The sequence below is a fragment of the Mandrillus leucophaeus genome, unplaced genomic scaffold (genome assembly GCF_000951045.1).
Source record: "Mandrillus leucophaeus isolate KB7577 unplaced genomic scaffold, Mleu.le_1.0 Scaffold116, whole genome shotgun sequence".
In the NCBI taxonomy this organism is placed as follows: Eukaryota; Metazoa; Chordata; class Mammalia; order Primates; family Cercopithecidae; genus Mandrillus; species Mandrillus leucophaeus.
In genome coordinates this window covers 1,118,786-1,127,584 of record NW_012099876.1, presented here as the reverse complement: position 1 = coordinate 1,127,584, position 8,799 = coordinate 1,118,786, and the positions used below count along the sequence as shown (strand labels likewise).

Below are 8,799 nucleotides of genomic sequence, written 5' to 3'. Positions count from 1 at the left end.
ATAGCGATATTAACTTTCAACAATTTGCGTTTATTAATATGGACACACTTAGTACATGTAATTTTTAAATATTTTTTGTATGCCTTGCATTTATATATTTTACTTTTTAAAATGACTTTGCATATGATTGAATATAATTAATACATTATTATATGTTTAGTGATATATTTTATGATATATTGATATCTGATGAAATATTAAATAGCAACATAATATTTGTATTATATTAGTACAGTCATGTATTGCTTAATAACAGGAATTCCTTATGGGAAATGTGTCATTAGGTAATTTTGCCATCATTGTGCAAAATCTTACAGAATGCTCACACGAACCTAGGTGGCATAGCCTACTACATTAGGCTACATGATATAACTTCGTGCTCCTGGGCTACAAACCTGTACAGCATGCTACTATACTGATACCATATATAATTGTAACATAATAGTAAGTATTAGTGTATCTAAACATGTCTAGACATAGGTAATGAAAATAGGTAATGAATAGGTAAATAGGTAATAAAATAGGTAATGAAAATCTTATATGACCACCATCTTATGGGCATTCCATCATTAACCAAAACATTGTTATGCAGCGTGTGACTATATTATATTAACATACAGCATTTTGCTTCAGTATTTAAATAATAATATTGTATGTGCCTTACATGTAGATATTTCACTTTTTAAAATTATGTGAAAATATTAATGTAATTTTACTATAAATATAATATTGTAGAGAAATATTTTACTAAATATAAAGGGAAATAAAAATTATACTCTTTCTTTTTACTTCTTTAAGTGATGCCACACATGTTATACTCCAGAGGGTTCCTAATTGTAACAACTATTTTTAAATAACTTCTGTGTGCAAGTGACCTTAGGAACTCTTCCCATAAGCATAAGGTTAGGTACAGTAGCTCCCCCTTATCCCCAGTGGATCCCTAAAACTAAGGATAGTAGTGAACCCTATATATAGTATGCTTGTACCTATACATACTTAACTACATACATACATTTAAAAAATGTATAAATTAGGCACAAAGGGTTAACAATCATAACTGGTAATAAAATAGAACAATTACAACAATATAATGTAATAAAAGTTTTGTGAATGTGGTCTTTCTCTTTCAAAATATCTTCTTGTACTGTACTTCCCCTTCTTGTAATGGTATGAGATGATAAAATGCCTATGTGATGTGATGAAGTGAGGTGAATGACATAGGCATTGTGACATAGCGTTAGGCTACAGGTGACTTTCTGAAGATTCGCCAGTAGGAGAACCATCTGCTTTGGGTGATCCTGGATCGTCAAGCCATGTTGATGTTGATCGGATGTCAGGAGCAGACGATGTCCAGGACTAACAGGTGGAGAAATATACCCCATAGATATGCTGGACACAGGAATTAGTCACATCAGGGGTGGAATGGAAGCAGGAATCATGCTACTCAGAACACTGTGCCATCTAAAACTTATAAATTGTTATTTGTGAACTTTTTCATAAAGGTCATAATATTTTCAGACCGCAGTTGAGTGTGGGTAACTGCAAGTGTAAGAAACAAAACCAAGGATAAGGGGGAGCTAATGTCCTTCCCCAAGCCTTCATATACTCACAGTGGACGATGTTAGCATTTCATCTGCAGCAGATTCACTCCAGGAAAGTTGATGTAAAACATGATGTCCATCTAATATAGTGAGGCCTTTGGGCAAATGCCTGCTCCATTGTACTAGCTTGGGCAGGCTGCATGCACTCAACTTCTCTCTGGAACCCCTTGAATGTAACTTAATTAATTTCATCCAAGTTGGAGATAAATGCTGAGGCTGCTGCTGGGGCTTCGGTGGAGAAGGGAGGGGAAGATTCTGATAGGAAGAAATGGTGAAAATCCCTGGGAACTGGATCATCCTGATGAGAGAGAGGCCCAAGAATAATAAGAATGGGAGATTTCTGTTTAAATCAATCACAGCAATAATTCTCAAATGTAAGCCCCACACCAGCAGCCTCAGCCTTACCTAGGGACTTGCAGAAATACAGATTCCTAGGTACCACGTCAGACACATTGTGTTAGAAACTACATCAGTTCCGGCAATGTGTGTTTAAACAGGCCATCCAGGTGATCCTGATTCACCCTAAAGTTTGGGAATCTAAGAATCACTGAACGAGAGAAAGAAAGGAGACACAGGTGTGAGCCTTTGAATTGCTGTGGTGAGTAGGAATATGTTTTGTTTCCGTGTATTACCCATTCAGTCAGAGCAAGGACTAACAGCCAGATGTATTGATGTCACCCAATTGACCCGTGGCCTATGACATTCCTGTGTTCCATAAAAACGGTTTCCAAGCATAGGTCCCTTTCTTCCTTCCCATCTTTCACTTTTAAAAACCACTGCCTTGTACTATCAACAACAAGGGGAATATGCAATATTGTCAGGAATTAAGCCCAAGGAGAAGTTAAAAGCCATCTTTTTCCCGTAAAGTCATTGTGCCCTTGCCTCATTTCCTGCTGACTGACTTTCTCTTGGGAATAGAAACCAGGAAATCTTTGAGGCAGGTGCAGTTATAACAGATGTTACAAAGCCCGAGACAGCTCACTGCTTCCCCTATTTGTTATTAACAGTATAACTCCTCCACACAGAAATCATCTTGAGTCTTCACAGAGAAATGTCTCTTTCCTAGTAAGACTGTGCATTTTCCTCCACAAAACTGTACTTTCTTCTGATATCTCAGAAAACCTCTTCTGTTGCCCATGGACTGTCAGGCGACATTAAAGTTTGTTTGGCTTTTGCTTCCATCTCATATAAACTGACCTTGCCTAGGTACTCTCTCGGCCTCACTGACATAACACTTCAACTACCTAGAAACAGAGCGTCTCTTGTAAGAACCGTCTACTCACCAGATGTTTTTCCTTTCAATTGACTGTAGCATAAAGAGACAAAAGAAGAGGAAAAATTTTCTGGAATTTATATTTTTAGAAGGCACAATAGGAGTTGATACACAGAAGCAAAGAAGGCAGAATGAAATCATTATTAAGCATGGGCCTTGGAGCCAGCTTGGCTCAGCTACCTAATGGCTGTGTAAACTTGGGCAAGTTATTTAACCTCTCTTTTTCCAAAAGATGGGGGTAATAGCTCCTGGCTTACTGGACTGTTGGGAGGATAAAATTGTTAACTTACAAAAGTTATTATAAAACTGAGAAGTATTAAACACTCTATAAGTGGCTGTTATTATTATTGATATTATTGACCTAATACGCCACAAGATACTATATTGAAAGAATGACCCAATTATATTTACCATTTCTTATTTATCAGTGTAGGGAAATAAGCTGCTGTAGAAAATGGGAAGCTAACCTTCAATATCTCCTTTTCAGAAAAAAAGGCATCGCCTTCCCATTCTGCCTAATTAACTCTCTTGTTAGTTAAATTTTCATTCACATTTGCCTTAACTCCTCACCTGAATTATCTGATCTTTGAGAGCAGGTGCTCCGCTTTAGTCTTCTTTGTACGAACCAGAACACTAAGCAAAGCAACTTTCATATTGTAATAGATTTAATTTTCAGAAAGACATTTTCCAGTGAACCAGAAAGAATAATTACCCCTAAATCCTCACTCATCCTGGCACATTGAGGTTTTACCTTGTATTCTGTTTCTCAGGGCACACCCATGGTGCTGTGAAAGGCACCTGCCTCCACAAGGCTTACTTCTGTGTTATGATCTTCAAAGTGACATCCAGGTCAAACACTCAGGCGATGGAAGACTCAGAGGCCACATCTAGATGAAGAAGGCTCTGTGGGAAATTCAAAACATGTCTATAATGTGGTGCTTGCTCCTCCTCACTCCCAAATATTATTCTGAACTACCAGACTTTAACATCAATAAGAGATTTTTGGAACATTAAAGTAGCTAGTCCAGTGGGAAGTAGTATGGATGTTTAAAAAAGGAGAGCTCAAAGTGGGTGGTTAGAAAAGTCTTCCTGAAATGGCTGCACACTGAGCTGGATCTTCTACACCAAGGAGCCTGCAGTTCCCCGACCTGTCCCAGTGAGCGAGTGTGACTCACATCACGTAGCACAGCCCTTCCATATTACAATGCTTACAATGGATACTCCAACAGAAAAAAGAATCTAGAAGAAGTTTTATATGATAATAACCAATAAAAACATGTTATGTAGTGCTAAATGCTGTAACTAGTTCTTAATTAAATAAATCCAGTAATTACAAAGAACTTTAAAGTAATCTTCCTCTTCCCAAACGATGCAGCCTCAAAGGTGCATAAAAGGATTTCTCCTCTATGAAGCTTTATATTGAGGCTGCTATATTTTAAAATGTAGAGGACTTTTTTTCCTTTTCTTCTTCTTTTTTTTTTTTTTTTTTTTTTAATGAGAAAGCTCCTTTAAACCAGGTGTTCTACTACTCTGGCATTTTGTATATAAAGTTCTATGGTAATCAGCATGTCACGCGAGACTTAAATTCCTGCTGGAAACTCTTGTGATTCCAAACCATTAAGTGTCTGGAGAGTTGGGGCTCTAATTTGCAATTTATCCCCAGCATTGCAAGATACCAAGCACTTAATAGATACATAGTGAATCAATTAAATCAACTAATTTATGTTAAGGTTAAATTAATTGTTGTGTGTTCTCTTGTATTCTGTTTTTAAAAGCTAGTTGACCACATATAATATGTTGGGTTTTACTTATAACCTCATGGTAACTCACTATCAATCATAAAAGTTAACAAGAATATCCAATTGTAACCAACCATATTTGATAACAAAAATTTTAAGGCAGCCAGCCAAAAAAAAGATGATGATGAGGATAATTCTGTCAGTCTGTAGCACATTCTATAACTTGGAAAATGCATGAGTATTTTGCCAGCTGTACCAGGATACCCATGGCAAAATCAGGTGAATTTTGGTTTCTCTCTTTACTTCAGATAATATTTTTTTTATTTGCAGAATGGATCTACCAGGAGCACAGACTTTGGGATCACCATTGTGTCTGTTATAAGTGTGTGTGTGTGTGTGCACGTGTGTGTGTGTGTACGCGCGCGCGCCTTCCATTAGCTAGTGGTTTTCTAACCTGACTTCTCATTAGAATTCATGCAGAGTTTAGCTTATAAAAAGTACACCAGTTTTGGCCCCCACTCACCGGGACTGAACTGAAGTCTCTAGTGATTAAAACTGACAGATAAAATACAAGATACCCAATTAAATTTGGATTCCACATAAACAGTGAAAAAAAATACAAGTATGTTCCATAATATTTAGAACATACACTTAAAAATTGTTTTTATCTAAAATTTAAATATATCTGGGCATCTCAGTTTTTTGTTTTATTTTTGTCTTTTTCTTTCCTGTGTAGTAAATTAACTCTACCAAGGGTCCAAACTGCGAATCTGTATTTTCAGCAATTCCCATGCTGATTATATTCAATCTAGGTCTTTTTGTTCCCCAGATTTTCTTCTTTATGTATTCTTCTTTTTTAAATTCACATTTCAGACTTAAACCAAAGAGCTATCACACAACATACATATTTTTTAAATTGAGGAGTTAAATATTTCTTATATAAGTAACTATCTCAAAAGTGTATTCATGATTCAAAGTAAGCCTTTTTAGTTTAATAAAATGCTTGTTTCAAATGTCTTATTATTTACATTGTTCCCATCATTTTTTACAAAAGTATTTCTACACTATATTTACTGTTACATGAGATCCATGGTCATCCAGTTGGGGATTTTTACATGATATTAAACCTCTAGTCAAGAAAATAAGATGAAAAGCATGCAGGGTGGTCTTTTCCAGCAAGATAATAAAGTTCTACCTTTTCTCCAATGGAAGTAGCACAGTTTCAAAAGTTTTATCACAAGTATTTAGAATGAGGAAAGTAATAACTAGTGCTTCTTTCAAAATTACCCTAAAGGGGAGGAAAAATAAAAATCAATGCAGAGAAGAACAAACGGGCAATTAAGGCAGGTGCAACCAGGTCTCAGGGAAGAATTTCTTAATCCCCACAGCTTGTAATCGGGAGTTAGGACCCAAGAGTGTGCAGTGCAGCAACACAAAATCCTAGAAAGACTCAGTAGGTGCAGAGGCTCAAGATGGTATATGAGCAGTTGCTGAGAACCTAGAGTCTGGGAAACACAGCACATTCCAACGCAAATCCCGGAGCCCAGGTACCATGGGAACAGCTGATCCTCCACAAACATCTATTGATATGTGGAGATGAGATGGGCCCTGACATGCTGTCTGGATATTATGAGCAAGGTGGAGGGTAACCAAGGGGACCAGGCCAACAGCATGGAGCTGCATAAATCCCAGCTGTGAATTCAAAAGGGATGCCTGGGCTTGAATATTCCTTTTGCCCCCAGCTAATGTGTGTACTGACCTCTGCTTAAAGAGCTTGGAAATATTTTTAAGTAATTTGGTTCCCATAAATAGAATGTCCTCTTCAGGTGTTATGTGAGGAAGAACTAAAAATAATTAGTGCAAATGATCCTCAGACCTTCCACCACCTGAAAGAGCTTAAAAAAGGGGGGGTGGGGAGAGGGAAGGGAATAAACTTTGGTGCTTTAAAAAGAAAATAAAAAGTGTTTTGTACTGGAGGAAGCTGGTAGAAAGTTTATCTGAAAAAAAAATTCTGATAAATTGCATCATTTAAGCACATTCCATGTTACTCATTAAAAATATAAAACATAATTTTTAAGTTCATTTGGTATGATCTCTAAGTGGTTGCTTGAGGAAATGTGTTGCAATTTGTTTTATATACCTGGCTTTAAATACTATGAAACTTTCACTTAAAAAAATAGATACACTGTGTAGCATTTAAAACACATACTTATTTTAAGTCTTTCTGGCTTTTGAATTCAGTTTCAAGCTGAATCCTATGAGGGACAAATTTCATTTAAATTTGGCAAAAGGCAGCTTTGGTTAAGGTAAAAGGGAGAAAAACGTATAAACAAGCAATGAAATCAGACTTCCTGGAGTGCTGAGTTGTGAAACTTTTGATTTGGAGAAATACTAGGTATTTATTAGGCGTTTCACTGATGACTTCTTAGTGCTCTGTGAAACACAAACAGGAAATAAAAATGGGAATCTATGGAGAAAAAAAGGAAAAACTGAAGTCTCCTTCATGTTTTTCTCTTACAAAAATTACCGGTAATCTCTCCAGGGGACCTCGTGGGTTGTCTTAACCATAGACGTTGCCTTCAAAATACTTGAGAAGACAATACTGGAGGGAAAAAGCCATGATTTCAGGTCACAATATGTCAGTGACAAAAGCTGACCACAATAACACAGATCATGAACGACACTGGCCTTTGATTCGTCTCATTTTTGGGTTTGAAGATTCCTGTTTGGGGACATGTACCTGGATATAGGTGTTGGAGATGCTCATCACCTGTTTTGCCTTAGAGCAAACAAAAATTCAGAACTAAATGTGTCTTATTTTTCCTTTCCATGCTTTTACCCTAATATCCTATCTGGCTAAATATTTTTATAAAGTGTCATGTTTACTCTCAAATAACTAAAATCAGAAATGAAAGTAGGGATATTATTACCAAACCTATATGAGAGTATTAGGAACAATTGTATGTCAACAAATTGGCTAATCTAGACAAAATGTGAAAGTCATATAAATATACCAAGAATAAATTATAAAAAGATAGAAAATCTAAATACATCTAAACTAGTCAAGGGTGTGGGCGGGTGTTGAATTAACAATCAAAAACCTTTTGACAAAGAAAAACCCTAGACCTAGGCTTCACTGGTGAATTCTACCAAATACTTAAAGAAGAAATCACAACAGTTCTCTCCAAACTCTTCTAAAGAAGAGGGAATACTTTCTAACTCATTCTATGAGGCCAGGACTACCCTGATACCAAAGCCAGACAAAGACATTATAAGATATATGTTATAAACATTTATGTAAAAATCCTCAGTAAAATCCTAGAAAACTGAATTCATCAGCATATGAAAGTGATTATACAACATAACCAAGTGAAATTTATTGAGATACAGGATGGTTCAGCATATGAAAATGAATTATTGTAATATACTACATTAACAGAATGAAAGGTTGAAGCATGAGACTATCAATAGACATGGAAAAAGCATTTTATATATTTCAATATCCTTCATTATAAAAACACTCAACAAAATGAGAACGAAAGGAAACTACTTCAACAAAATAAAGACCACATATGAAAAACCTACAAACAACATCACACTCACTGTGGAAGAATTGAAAACTTTACTTCTAAGATCAGGAACAAGACAGAGATGCTTGTTTTAACACTTATAGTCAGCATAGTACTAGATGTTTTAGCCAGAGCAATTAGGCATGAAAAATAAATAAAAGGCATCCAAAAGTAAAATTATCTTTGTTCACAGATAACACAATCTTATATGCAGAAAACCCTGAAGAGTTCACAAAAACTGTTAGAATAAAGAAATTCAGTAATGTATCAAGTAGGGCACAAAACCAACAAACAAATCAGCTGTAATTCTATAAACTAAAAATTAATAATCAGAAAAGAAAATTTAGAAAGAAATTTCATTTATGATACCATCAAAAAAAAAAATTAGGAATCAACTTAACCAAAGAAGTAAAAACTTGTAAACAGAAAACTATAAAACATTACTGAAAAAAATCAAAGAAGACAAATAAATGAAAAGACATGCTGTATTTATGAATTGAATACGTACTATTGTTGAGATGTCAATACTACCTAAAGCTACCTACAAATTCATTGCAATCCCTATCAAAATCCCAATGATTTTTTTTTTTTTGTAGAAATGGAAAAAAAATCCATTA

General features: G+C 35.5%; 1 long non-coding RNA gene across 1 annotated transcript; it reads left to right on the top strand.

The window, feature by feature from the left end:
• The first annotated feature begins 1,290 nt into the window (after window positions 1-1,290).
• On the top strand, window positions 1,291-6,589 carry LOC105552768. The gene is made up of 2 exons (XR_001008065.1): window positions 1,291-1,363; window positions 4,944-6,589. It is a non-coding gene; the product is annotated as an uncharacterized LOC105552768 (long non-coding RNA).
• The last annotated feature ends 2,210 nt before the right edge of the window (window positions 6,590-8,799 follow it).